Raw genomic sequence first — 13,835 nt, 5'->3', positions numbered from 1 at the left:
ATATATATATATAAACTAACAAAATATTAAAGATATAAAATAAAATTATGCTATTATCTGATTATAAAAGTTCTCATTGCAAAAACTTGGAAAACAGAATACAAAGTAGAAAATACAAATTATTCATTTCCCTATCACTCTTACTATTCTTTTGTTTTTCTTCCTAATCCTGTTTCTAGACACATTTTACTACGTTTAAATGTTTGTGATCATTTTGTATTTACAGTTTCATATATTATTTTGTTTACTAATTATATCATAGGTGTTTCCTCATGTTACTAAAATAGCTGTAAAAACATTTCATTGTACACATGCGTTACACTTTACCCATTCCTGTGTTATTTATTTAGGTTCTTTCTAATCTTTCTCTATTTTAATGCAGCAATTATCCACCTTTATACATATTTTTTTGTCCCTGACTCTTCAAATCCACTCGTACTTCAAAATGATTTCTGATATATTTTCCCCTAGAATCCTTATGTTTAAATGAATGTCTCATTAATACAATGAAAAGTGATTTCACCATCCTTTGTCTCAAAATGCAAGTTATTTTGAAATGTTATCTGATTATTTTGTAAACTCCATTTTTAAGTCAAGAAATTTGACCAAAATTGCGATAATGATAAATTGTATTTATTTTTGGCTCACTATTAAGCCCCAAGTTTCTACCCATGCTTGCTTGAATTCCACAGGTTTGGCAAAAGGGGAACTATTTTTCCATGTTTTTAGGTTTGTCAGAGAATATTAATTTTGAACCCAGGTCATCTCTCCCTTCATATTCAATTTTTCTCTTTGCTTTATTATAACACATCACTTTGTATGCGGATTCAAAGGCTACTCCAGAAAGCAAATAGAATGTATTTTTGTTTGCTGGAAAAATTAATCTGCCTTATAGAGCTTTTTGGATTATCTTACCCTCAAACGTTTGGTGTGCTTCTGTTTTAAGTGTTTTTTATAAGAAGAATAAAGCTGGATTTTAAAAAAATGAACTTTTAACTGGCAAGTTTAATTCATTATTTTTTGTGATCATTGATATATTTCAATTTATTTTTACTACCTTTTTCATGCTATTTGTCCTGTGAAGTTCTTTACTTATTTCACTTTTTTTGCTCCTCCAGTAGTTTGAAATTTATGGATTATCTTTCTAATTTTTTAATGGTTAGAGTTTTTAATTATGTTTACTCTCTTCCTAAAACTTAGAGGGCTTTAACTCTTACAGCTTATAGGCTATTGTTACCCAGTATTTTATTTCTATTAAAAATGTTTTGCAAAACCTATCATATATAGAAAAGAATACAGCACACACACACACACACACACACACACACTCTCATGAATACTTATGTACCTACTATTTTTTTTGTACCTACTATTTTAAGAGACAGAATATTACCTCTATTTATGTGCCCCCTCCCCCAATTTTTTTTTACTTCACAGATTAAGTGTATTAGTGTTGATGTTTATTTAGATTTATCCACGTGATAAATGCACTTTCTTTGCTCACCTGGTTACCATCCTTCTTAAATCTCAAATCTCTCTTCTGTGGTGCTTTTCCTTCTTCCTATAGTATATATTTTTAAGAAGTTCCTTTATTTCTTCTGTATTTTAAATCTTAAGAGGGTCTGTTGATAATAAATTATCTTAGCTTTTGTTTGTATAAAAACATCTGTATTTCATCCTCATTCTTTAAATTTTGTTGGATATACAATTATAGATCGACAATTATGTCCTTTTGGCACTTTGAAGATATTATCTTACAGTATTTTGATATCTGCTGCTGTTCATAAAAAATCAGATATAAAGCAGGTAAGCTGTCTTTTGGTGTGGAGGGGGACAGTTTTTAAGCTATTCAATTTGTCTTACATGTTCTGCAATTTCACCAGGATGAGTTTGGGTGTAAGTATTTTTTGGAATATTTTGTAGATCCTAAATATTAGGATCCATGAAAATTCTTGACTATTATGTCTCTCCCATTCTTTCTACTCACTCCTTCTGGAACTCTGATTAGATGAATGTTAGAACTCCTCACTCAAACTTCATATCTACTAACCTCTCTTTCATATTTTCCTCCTCTATCTCTTTGTACTATATTCTAAGTAGTTTTGTCATATCCAACTTTCAACTTGCTAATTATGCTTTTCAGTTGTTCTAATCTGCTAGTTAACTCATATGTTGAATCCTAAGATTTCAACTATACCTTTTACTTCCAGAAGTTAAGAATCTGCCTGGATATTAATGATAGTATTTCATTCCTTGTTCATATACTGAATTCGTTAAATATTGAAAACATACTTATTTTACAAACTATGGCCTGCCAGCCAAATCTAGCACACTCGTTTTTTAAAAATTTTTTTTAAAAAGATTTGTATTTAATTAATTAATTAATTAATTTGGCTGCAGTCTTAGTTGTGGCACGTCGGCTTTTCCTTGCGGTGCGCGAGCTTCTCTCTAGTTGTGGCGTGCGGACTTAGTTGCCCTGCGGCATGTGGGATCTTAGTTCCCCGACCAGGGATCGAACCCACATCCCCTGCATCGGAAGGTGGATTCTTAATCACTGGACCACCAGGGAAGTCCAACACACTCCTTATTTTTGTAAAAAAGGTTTATTGGAACACAGCTAAGCCCATTAATTTACATACTGCTTGTGTCTGCTTTCACTGTAGAATGGTAAAGTTGAATCTTTTTGATACAGACTGCATAGCTTGCAAAGCCTAAAATATATATTACCTGGGCCTTTATAGAAAAAGTTGGTCAAGTCCTGCTACATGGGATAACTCTAACATCTAAAGAAAGTGTGTGTCTGATTCTGCTATTTGATGTTTCTGCTCTGTCCCATTATGTCTTGCTCTGTGAGTGGTCTTGTGATTTTTCACTATGAGCTCATTTTTGTTGGGGCATTATCTGCGAGAATTTTAGGAGGCAACTTGAGAGAATATTCCCTTTATTTGTGTTTACTTTGCCCAAGTGCCTGGGGAGCTAAAAATCTAGGACTATTTTAAATTAGTTTCTTTGGTTTAAAATAGTTTCAGAATAGGCAAGAAGAGTGAATTTGAACCCCAGGCTTCAAGCCTGGGGTATGGTTATTTCCTCTGGTTGGCAGGTGGGGACCTTTCCTTCCCTTGCAACCCAAATCAGAGCTGAGACACAGAATTTTTTTGATGTCTCCTTTTGCAGGGCAAATATTTTCCAGTCCATTCTTTCACTGGAAATTTGGGCCTTCAGGGACTCATTCCAAAGTCTCTATGCTGACACTCTTCTGCCTTGTCATGTCCCCTCTAACAGTGGCAAATGCCATTAGGGGTCCACTGCCTGCTTGAGTGAGCATTTACCATGCTAATTCTGGCTTCTGGCTTCTACTTCATTTTTAACCCCTGAGGATTTACCTTAATTTCTTGCGAAGTCACCTATTCATTTTATTCAGAATTTTACAGGTTTTTTTTTTAGGGGAGGATTTTCATGATAGGGAGTCTGTCATAATGCTGGAAATAAATGTCATGAAAATTTTAAATTAAAAAATGTACAGTTAAGATAATGGAAATGGGAAAGTTTTATAATACCCCTACAGGCTCCAAGCCTACCTAGTATTTACTTATATCTGAATTATGAGCTGCATCTCTGGAGTCAGACAACCTAGGTTTGGAACCAGGCCTTCTGTAGAGTGTGGGGAGAGAGGGAGAGTGGGCAAACGTTTTCTGAAAAGGTCCAGATGGTAAGTATTTTCAGCTTTGCCAGCCATATGCAACTACTCAACTCTGCCACAGTATCATGAAAGCAGCCATAATTACATACTGTGTAATGAATGGGCATGGCTGTGCTCCAATAAAACTTTATTTACAAAAACAGGCAGTGAGCTGGATCTGGCCTGCCGGTTATAGTTTGCAGACCCTTGGCCTCATGCAAATTAATAAACGTCTATAAGCATAGGTTTCCTAATCTCTAAAATGAGGGTAGTAATACCTGTGTTATACATAGGTTGTTACGAGCATGAAATTAGAAACTTCATGTAAATGCTGGTGTTAGCTATGATGATGCTGGCAATGATGATGGTGGTTTCAAACCAGTTCCCTGATTTTGTAAGATTATCAGGTGTGTCTTCACTTCAAAACCTTCAAATACATCCACTGCAGCAGCTGAGGGCTCATAATAGAAAGCTAACAATACTGCAGCAACAAACAACTTTAAAATCTCAGTGGCTTTAAAGAACTCGGATTTAAGTCTTGCTCACATTAGGTTTCCAGTACAATTGATAGGAAACTCTCTTCACTGTTGTCCCTCTGGGACCCAGGCTGAGGGAGCAGCCTCCATCTTGAAACTGCTGGTTACCACAGAGGGAAGGAGCTCTGGAGGGTCTTGCAGCAACAATTAAATGCTTGGTTTGCAAATGCCACGTGTCATTTCTGTGCACCATTCATGGTCAGAATGGGTCACGTCTTCCCCTCCCTGTCAGCCCCTCCAGGAGTACGTGCGCTGCAGAGCTGCCCCCCTTCCCAGGGCGGCCCACATCCAGTGACTGCTCCAGGTGGGGCACCAAGGCCCAGCCTCTCTGACCCAATGCGGGGCAACTCGAATGGCCATTTTAGCTTCAGAGATCCTTGTGGGTTCGGCTCAGTCTCCTGTTGGGCAAACTCGACTTCTCCCTCTGCCCAGTCCTTCTTCCTTCTCCTTCTTTCTACAGGATTACTCCCAAGGACAGTCCTAAAATAAACATCCTATACACTAAACTCCATCTCAGGGTCCTTCCCAGCGAACCCAATCTGTGACACCCTCCATATGCCCAAGATGGAGAGGGCTAGGAATATCTCCCAGGGAGACCTGAGGACTACCTCATTCACTAGGGTGAGCAAAGGTAGTGCATACACATGGGAGAGTCTAAAATCGGAACAATGATAATAGCAAATAGTTATTGAGTGCTGATCTGCTGCATGCTGTACAAAAATATGTTGCTTGGATTAGTGTATTTAATCCTCTTAACACCCTACATATTAGACCAGGGGATTAGACCAGATGATGGCAAGCTATGGCCTGCGGACCAAATCTGCCCATTCATTTCTGTATTGTCTAGGCAACTTTCATGCTACAATGGCAAAACTGAGTAGTTGTAACAGAGACAGTGTGGCATGCAAAGTTGAAAATACCTACTGTCTGTCCCTTTTCAGAAAAGCTTGCTAAACCTTGTGTTAGGTATTATTCTCATTTCACAGATAAGAAGCGTCAAGAGGTGCATGGTTTATTAAATCATGGAATGCCATTTTTTGGTTACAAAGGTAAATGTCTATCGCGTGGCCCCCTTCAGTGATGGCAGGTGCAGAAACCTCCTGTGCCATTTATGGGTCTTTATAAGTGCTCAGCAAATGAACATGAACGATTCTCTTCCCTTCCCTTCCTCCCACCATCTCCCTTTGTAAAATTAAGGTCTCCTCTCCTATCTCTGCTCTTAATCTCACAGAAGACTCATCAGTTTTTGGTGTCTTTGACTCTAAAACCCCTGGAGGAAGCTCCATTTTCCCAGAAATGGCTACTGGAAGAGTTATGGCAGTAAGTGTGTAGAGGCTGAGCTGGCTATCAGGAAACACTTCATGATCACTAAGAAATTATTCTGCGTGCTGAGCCATAGAGTGATTAAAAAAAAAAAAGCAGCCTTGACAGATCTAAGGCTGAGATTATCTCAGCAGTTCCCAGGGCAGCACTGAGTAACCCAAAAACATTCCCTCATAAAAGTGATTGTTCGAGGGGGATTCAAGAACTTAGTTCCTTAATGCCCAGTCAGCTTCTTCCCAGATTCATCCAGAACATAGGCCAAGGCACACAAGTTTACTCCCAAACTCAGGAGCAGAACTAAGAACTGAGCCCAGGTTGTTTGACACCAAAGTTTGTGCTCTTAACCATATATTCTACTCCTTCCCGGCAAGCAAATATCCAGGATCATGTCCTTACATCCTACAGATGCTGTTCTAGGTGCTCATAGATTTTCCGCCAATGATTTTTCTAGCAATTAGCTACAAGAGGACTGTGGGAAGAGATTCCATTTATCCATCTCTTTGTCCCATGCCTTCTAAAGAAAACTTACCCAGCTTTCAGAGAGAATCCTTGCATCTATTCAGGCCTATTAGATCCCTAAGCAAAAATTTCTAAAACCCATTCTCCATTCTTAGTTAATTAGAAAACAATTGGGGGAATTCCCTGGTGGTCCAGTGGTTAGGACTCTGTGCTTTCACTGCCGAGGGCACAGGTTCCATCCCTGGTCAGGGAACTAAGATCCTGCAAGCTGTGTGGCGTGGTAAAAAAAAAAAAGAGAAAAATAAAAACAATTGGCTCTCAAAAATGGCTAGTGAATGAATAAATGAATCCGTGAATGAATGAATGAATCAGTCCCCAGACCCCTGACAACTTAAGGATCTTGGGCAAGGTTTTTTGTTTATGATGAAGAAAAGATAGGGACTTCCCTGGTGGCGCAGTGGTTAAGAATCTGCCTGCCAATGCAGGGGACACGGCTTCGAGCCCTGGTCCGGGAAGATCCCACATGCAGTGGAGCAATTAAGCCCGTGCACCACAACTGCTGAGCCTGCGCTCTAGAGCCTGCAGGCCACAACTACTGAGCCCATGTGCTCTGGAGCCCGTGCACCACAACTACTGAGCCCACGTGCCACAACTACTGAAGCCCAAGCTCTCTAGGGCCCACATGCCACAACTACTGAGCCTGCGTGCTGCAACCACTGAAGCCCGCGTGCCTAGAGCCTGTGCTCCACAACAAGAGAAGCCACCCAATGAGAAGCCCGCACACCACAACAAAGAGTAGCCCCCGCTCGCCACACCTAGAGAAAGCCCGCTCACAGCAATGAAGACCCAACCCAGCCAAAAAAAAAAAAAAAAAAAGAAGGAAAGATATTTGGAGGTTTCTTGTCGCGGACTGCTCATAGCAGTTAGGTGTCCAAAAGGATAGTCATTCACTCAACAAACACCGTGCATTTACTTACAACAAACATTTACTATGATTTGCAAACTGTGTTAGGCACTGGGAACATGACACACCAGGTGTCTGCCCTCAACGCAGGCCTCTAGTGATGAGGTGAAGGCATGGATGTCAGTGTGGGTGCAGGTAGCTTCATGGGGGTGGGGTGGCATTGAGAGTTGGCCGGGTACTTGTATGTTGGGAAGAAAACATGGGGGGAAATATAACGACGGAAGATGCTCTTCGAAGTGAAATGGAAGTGTAACATCCAGGTTGTGGATTGAAAAGGGTTAAGTGGAAAGTTCTGGAGCAGCTGGCAAATGTAACCTGATCCCTCTCAGCAGTAGCTTGGGCTTTAAAACCAGGAAACGTGGAGGAATCAACAGATACTGGGCTGGTTTTACTGGCCTCCCCTCACTGTTTAGAAAGCCAGGCCTCTCCTTGCGGAGCTAGTGTTTCTTTGGTGGTGTGAGTTACTTCTGTATATTGCTCAGTTCATCCATATTACGTGGATTTTTACTAGATCCATTCTCAGAGTATGTCCTGGCCTCCCATAACAGGGTAAGTTGAGAGGGCAACAAAAAAGAGATGCTGTAAAAGCCTTCACTACTTTAACGGTATTACTGGGAATGTAACAGTTTTCAGACAGAAATACGACAAAATTCTTTCTACAGAACTTTTCAAACTGTCAGTTCAGAGGGAGAAAACTTTTTTTTTTTTTTTTTCCTACAGAGAGGCACTGCTTGATTCAACTTAATTTAGGTTTTGGGGAAAATTTGGGCAAACCCCATTGTTCAGCAGAACCCTGCCTTCAAAGAGCTAAAGACAGGTCACTTTGTCATCCGTTGTCGTTGTAACCAAACCTCAACTATTATTAACCATGACTTGCCTTAGTTCTGGTTTATCTTAGTAAGACCAAGAAGAAAAAACGACTTCAGCTGCAAAAGTATTCTATGTCTACTACAAAGCATGTATTCTGTGCTTAATGCCTGAGATGGATGAGAAATGCTATAAGAGTTAGGAAGAGAGAGTAAACTAAGGTTTAGGGTGGTCCAAAGAGCTTCATGGAAGTAAAGGATCTTGAATTCTATTTTGAAGGAGGAGTAGGACCTAGTTGAAGAGATGATGGTATGTCAGGAGAATGAGGTAAGGTGAGACTAGAGGCAGGAATATGGGTGTCCTTTTTTTGCAGACTAGTGGCTGGCCAGCCTTTTTTTTTTTTTTTCTTTCAAAGAGAAAGAAGAAAAATGGGTAGATAAATGTAGTTGGCACAGAGGTTCATTTGGGAGAGTAGCCCAAGATGAGGTTAAAAGAGTGAGAAGGAAGCAATCTTTGAAGGGCCTTGGGTCTTAGAAGACCAGACAGGCTGTCTAGGAATTGATATGTGGAGGTGGTACAGTGACTTCCCTCATTTTCTTCTTTTTTCTAGGCTGCTTTATTCACTGTATGATATTTTAATCAATTTTATGGGAGGCAGAGAGAATATTTTTGGAAAAAAATAATTAGAATCAAGTGTTAAACTCAGGCAACATCACATACTTGTGCCATTGGGTGAAAATTCTAAAGTAGACAAGAGAAATAACAATGACTAGTGTCCTGAAATTGACATAAAGAAGCAATTGCAGCAACTCAACAACCCGGGAAGCATAGAAGCTGACAGAAAGCAGAAGGTTCCTCTTAAAATTGGATCATGACTTGTCAGTAGCTGCATTTGAGGGAAGAGAGCGTTACTCTGCTTGCCTACCCGGCACTCAAGCAACCTTGCAGGTGTCTGGGCATCTTTGAACTTAAATTTAAGCAGGGAAACTAGGTAAACATCCATTGACTGAATGGAAGGTCAGAGTGTTTATAACTGAGACACCAAAGTGAACTGCATTTCATTGGGGGCTGTTTTGTGATCAAAAGGCATGTGTTTCATAGAGTTGAAGGGCAACTCAGTTCAATGTACATCCAAGTATTTTCCAAGATGCAAACTCTTCGAGACAAAGAACACATTTCCTTTGTGCCCTCTTCAATGTTGACCAGCCAATGACCCAGTGAAGTTTGGAGGAAGTGAATGAAAAGTATAAATAAAATTGTATTGATAGCTACTTAATTATTATGTAGTTTCATGTTTAATAGTCAAAAATTTGACTAAATGGGCATGAAAAACCTCAATGAAAGTAAATTAATGAACAGATTTTGGTTCCCTGAAGACAGGCATTTCATTGTCTTTGGCAGCTGCCACTCTGTGATACTCATCCTTGATTATACTCAAGGTAAGTAAGAAAGGACCAAAATAATCAGAAAGGGAAATTTAGTGTACATAAAACTTTACTTTTGGTGCGTTTCCTTTTGTGGATGGGCTCTTCAAAATTTGTAGAAAGCTAGTCCATACCCCTGACACTTTTCCTTTTATGCGTTTCATTTCCCACAGTCCTTTTTTCAATACTCACCACACATGTAATTATTTGTTCCAGGTCTGTTTACCTCATTAGACTCCATGTGGACAGGGTCTATATTGCCGTGGCCAGGCACTCAGGGTCAGCACAAAGGCACTCGCTGGCCCGGGGCAACTTTGGATTGCAATCCAACCAGGCATTATTTAGACTTCTCCACCTGAAATGGAAGTTTCTTTTGATTTTGCTCTATGGGTTTACGTAGGCTAGCTGGCGGCCCTAGGGTCAACAAACATTTGTTGAATCACAACTAAGGATGCTTAGATTTCAAACCTGAAGCTTTAAAGGGAAGGAAAGCACTGGTGTAAACCTTGGTTCCACTTGTTGCTCAGTTCCAGGGGCACCTCATCTTTCTCTGCACGTCAGCTCTGTCTCCATCTTGCTGACACATCTTGGCAGAAACACTGATACCTCCATGGGTTGAGTCTCAGCTTTACTTCTTTTTTATTTTTTTGTTAATTGGCCTTGCAAACGCAAGACCTCAAAAAATTGGGTAAAAACTCAGAATTGTTCCTCTCCACGGAAATCTTTAGTAAAAGGTGAAAGATTCATACGATCTGAAGAGAAACCAGAGGATCAGCTTTACTTCTTCCTTGGTAAAGCTCCGTGTGATTTTTCATGGAAGTTGATTTAAACGTGGAGGAACTCACACATTTCTAATCTCCTTCATCTCTGCTCTTTTGATGAAATGGTTGAAAGAACAAGGGAGAGGACCACAAGAGTAAATGTAGTAGCTACTTGTAGGCATCTCGAGCTGAAGCTGCGGTCTTTGGCCACCAGCTTGTGTGAGAGAACACGGGACGTCCTGTGCCTCCCGCTTTGCATGTGGGGTAGGGCAGCCAGCCAGCCAGCCACCATGCTAGCACCTTCTAAGGTCACAGGTTTAATTCTAGCCCAAATCTGGACAAGCTGATGTTCAGGTCAGAACCAGCTGAGGTTCAGAAATGGCTGCCAGGATCCAGGTGAGCAACCTGAGAAGATGAGCGCGTGGATGCCGGGTGTAATTCTCCTCTCCCTCTATTTCCTTTTTCCTTTTCCCCTCCTCCTACCTGTTTGCTCCTCTTCTCATTCATCGATTTCTCCTTCATTTTGCACTTCTCCAATCCATCCTCTTCCTGGCTTCCCTCCACCCACCTCTTTTTGTCCCTCCTTCCACTGCATCCCCTCTCTTTTTGTCTTCACACTTTCTCTCCTGTTTTCCCGTCCCTTTCTTTTCCATTCCTCAATCTCCCTCTCTCTCTTGCTTTTACTCTCCTTTCTCTTCCTTTTGTCTACAACTCACTGAATTCCTATTTCTCTCAGTCTCTTCTCCCCTCTCTTTCTAAGAATTTCTTGATGAAATTAGAACTAAGAGAGGCTCCATGAAATCCTTGGCTGGAAGAAAAGATGGGTGGAAGGGATTCTGATCTTAGGCAGCCACAAAACTTGATTTGTAGCTGATCTTAAATGCAGGAAAAGATTTTCAATTACAAAACTCATAAAATGTAAGGATGAGGGAAACTGGCTGCATTTCGAATTTGACTAATGGTTTCAAAGTGCTTTAAAAAGTTTGGCATTTGCCAGCCTTCCTTTCTTCCTCTAATCCTCAAACCCATGAGTTTTTATGGGAAATATAATCCTCTTTTCTGATTCATTTACACTTAGCTCATCTGAGTATTGTTTTGTAAAAACCATCTGAAGTCCAAGAAGTTTTATGAGATCTTTAAAGACTTGTGTTTTGAACCAGGAAGTTGTGTACTGCCAATATAAATGGTCCTTGAAACCTAGGGGTCTTGGCATTAAATGGGGTCTAAACTTGGCAAAGGCTGGTCCCCATGCCTGACAGAAACTGGGCTTTCATTTTCAGATTAATAGCGAGTTCAGAGTGACCATCTCATATGATAGTACACAGGTTGCACAACACATTTTTCAAGGATTATCTTACTAGTTATGTAGATAGCAAGAGACTGATGTGGAAAAACTGTGACTTTGCTGGAGTTTCTCAACTAGAGTGGGGCTGCTTGCTTATGTGTATATTACCACGTTAATGGTTGTATATAAACACACATGCATACAAATGTATATGGATCATTCACGGATGAGATTAACATTTACACTAGAGATTCTTCTTGTGGTTACATTTCAGAGATGATCTGATTGTAACATATCCAGGTCTGTCATAAGGCAGGTCGTAATCAGACTGAAGACTGGGGTGAGACACCCACCTCTGCTTTGCTGTGGGTCAAGAGAAAGAAAGATTGCGTTGTATCTTCTTAAACATTTTTTTTCTGCAGAGTCTTTGAGCATGGTTGAGCTCATTGCTGTCCCCGAATGTGAGGACCTTGGCTCGATCTCCAGGCCCTCTGGAAACAGGCGCTCAGGTGAAATGACTTGCTCAAGTTCCCACGGTAAGTGAAGCAGCCACACGGCTCCAGCCCAGCCCTCTGGATCCCTGTCCGGGCTCTGCCCTCTGCAGGCAGCTGCCTCTCATTGACCGAAACAGACTTTGATGTATGCCGTCCACCTGAGTCCTGGAGTGCCTAACAAGAAGAGCTCACCCACCACCACAGACTGCGGTCTGGTCCTTTGGTGATGCTGTCCGTCACTATTTCCTGAGCTTTCACCTGTCTGACACGTCTTCTTTCCAGCCTAGGCTCTTCAGCAGGGAGTTATTGCTTTTAGACACCCCCTGCCCCCATCCACTTCAACTGCTGCTCAAATCCCTACCTGAGAGAGCAAATCTCTGTAGACTGATTTGAGCTGCGGGTAGCAAATGTTTTCCCTACATGTTGTGAATTCTCCATGAGATGACAAAGAATTATGGGTTGTACAGTGACAGTGGCCTCTCACAAATCAGATACTGCCTTGGGAGAGTTCTGTTATTATCTCAAACTGTTGCTTTATTTATTTATCTTTTTAAAAAGCTTTTGTTTATTTACATTTTTTCTCTCTAACCAGATAGGAAGTTTCTCCAGAACAAAAAGTTGCGCCTGTGATACTTCATATCTGCAAAGGGTCAACCTCTCTGCTTGCCTCAGAGTAGCACTTGGTGGAAATTTATTAGCTTGTGCTGTGTCCTTTATACAGAACCCCAGGCTGGGAAGCAGTTTCTTCACCCACCCTCCTTCCTCAATCTTCTCAGCTGGTTCCCTTTGGCCTGGCTCAGAGACTGACCTTGAGTGACCTCACTCATCTTGTCCACAGGGATGTTCTTAGAGCCACAGACTCAGGGCTGGAAGGAATTTTTAATCCAGCTTCTCTGTTGGATTATAGAGGAGGAAGTCGAGGTTCCGAGAGGAGAGGCGAACTGCCTGTGGTCTTTCAGCTACTTAGCGGCAGTGTTGGGACTGAACTGAGGTCTCTGCCTCTGGTCAGATGCTGTTTATTCTGTGACTGGCTCTCAGAGTGTGTTCTCACATGAAACTGGTGCTCAGGCAGATGGACTGAGACCCTCTCCTGCCAAATCAAATATTGGAGGTCTTTCTCCAATGTACAGAAAAAATAGATTGAGGGATTAAGTTTCTTCAACTTTAAATTATTTTCTATTAATTCTTCTTTAACCATTGTCACCTGCTACCAACCGTCCACTAGCCAATGCGGGTTTTCTATTGCATTCATGTAATAAAAGCGTGAATTCTGCTGGAGACACCGTTTTAAATTCAAATGCTAGAAGTAAATATGTTACTATTTCATGGTTTCCACCCATAAGCACCTTGACCCCAGGGACTCTGCCCCCTGGGACATTCTTCATCTCCCTTAATGTGATTTTGGGTCATCTCCAGTGAGTGATCCTTTCCTTTCGGATAGGGGGTCCAGGGAACTGATCTGACTTTAATGGCTTGGCGTTGTCATGGATTCTAAGCCCTGTATTCCTATCATAAAGGCCTTTTCACCAGGAGCAGGGCTGCCTGCGGGGTGGATTCCTGTTGCGGTTTTCCCCGTCTACGCGGGCGCCCTCTGCTGCCCACCGGGGTACATGCCAAGAGAGGAGTAGGGTACCAGAAGTTGCACACTCAGAAACAGTCACGCGGAGTTTACAATCCCAAAGAGAACCATCTAAACACTTTCGATGGACACTCGGCGCACCCCGAGCAGTCCTTTCTGGGGCCCGATCTGGTATTTTAATCCAATACCCGCAGCAAGTATCCGAGCAAACACGGATAAGAAAATGACTGGAAATGCCTTCCAGACAGTATAAAATGAGTCCTGTGGGGCTTCTAGAAGGAAAGGACCGTTCAGTGACTTTGCCGAGTCCTTTGTCCTTCCCCGGGAGACGGGATCGAGGAGCGGGGACCTCTGCCTTGCCGACCCGTAGGAACAATCGATGTGGATGTGGAGGGTGGCGGCGTGTTCTCGGGCTCATCTCACGCTTTCCCCAATTAGGATTTACTGCCTGACGTCACGTCTGCCGGAGATTGGCTGTTCAGATCTGACACTCGGTTCCACGGCGAGAGAAACTTTTTAAAGAC

This window comes from Balaenoptera borealis (assembly GCF_965194805.1).
Source record: "Balaenoptera borealis genome assembly, chromosome: 15".
Lineage (NCBI taxonomy): Eukaryota > Metazoa > Chordata > Mammalia > Artiodactyla > Balaenopteridae > Balaenoptera > Balaenoptera borealis.
The sequence above is the reverse complement of the archived record's forward strand: the minus strand, read 5'-3'. Positions refer to the sequence as shown.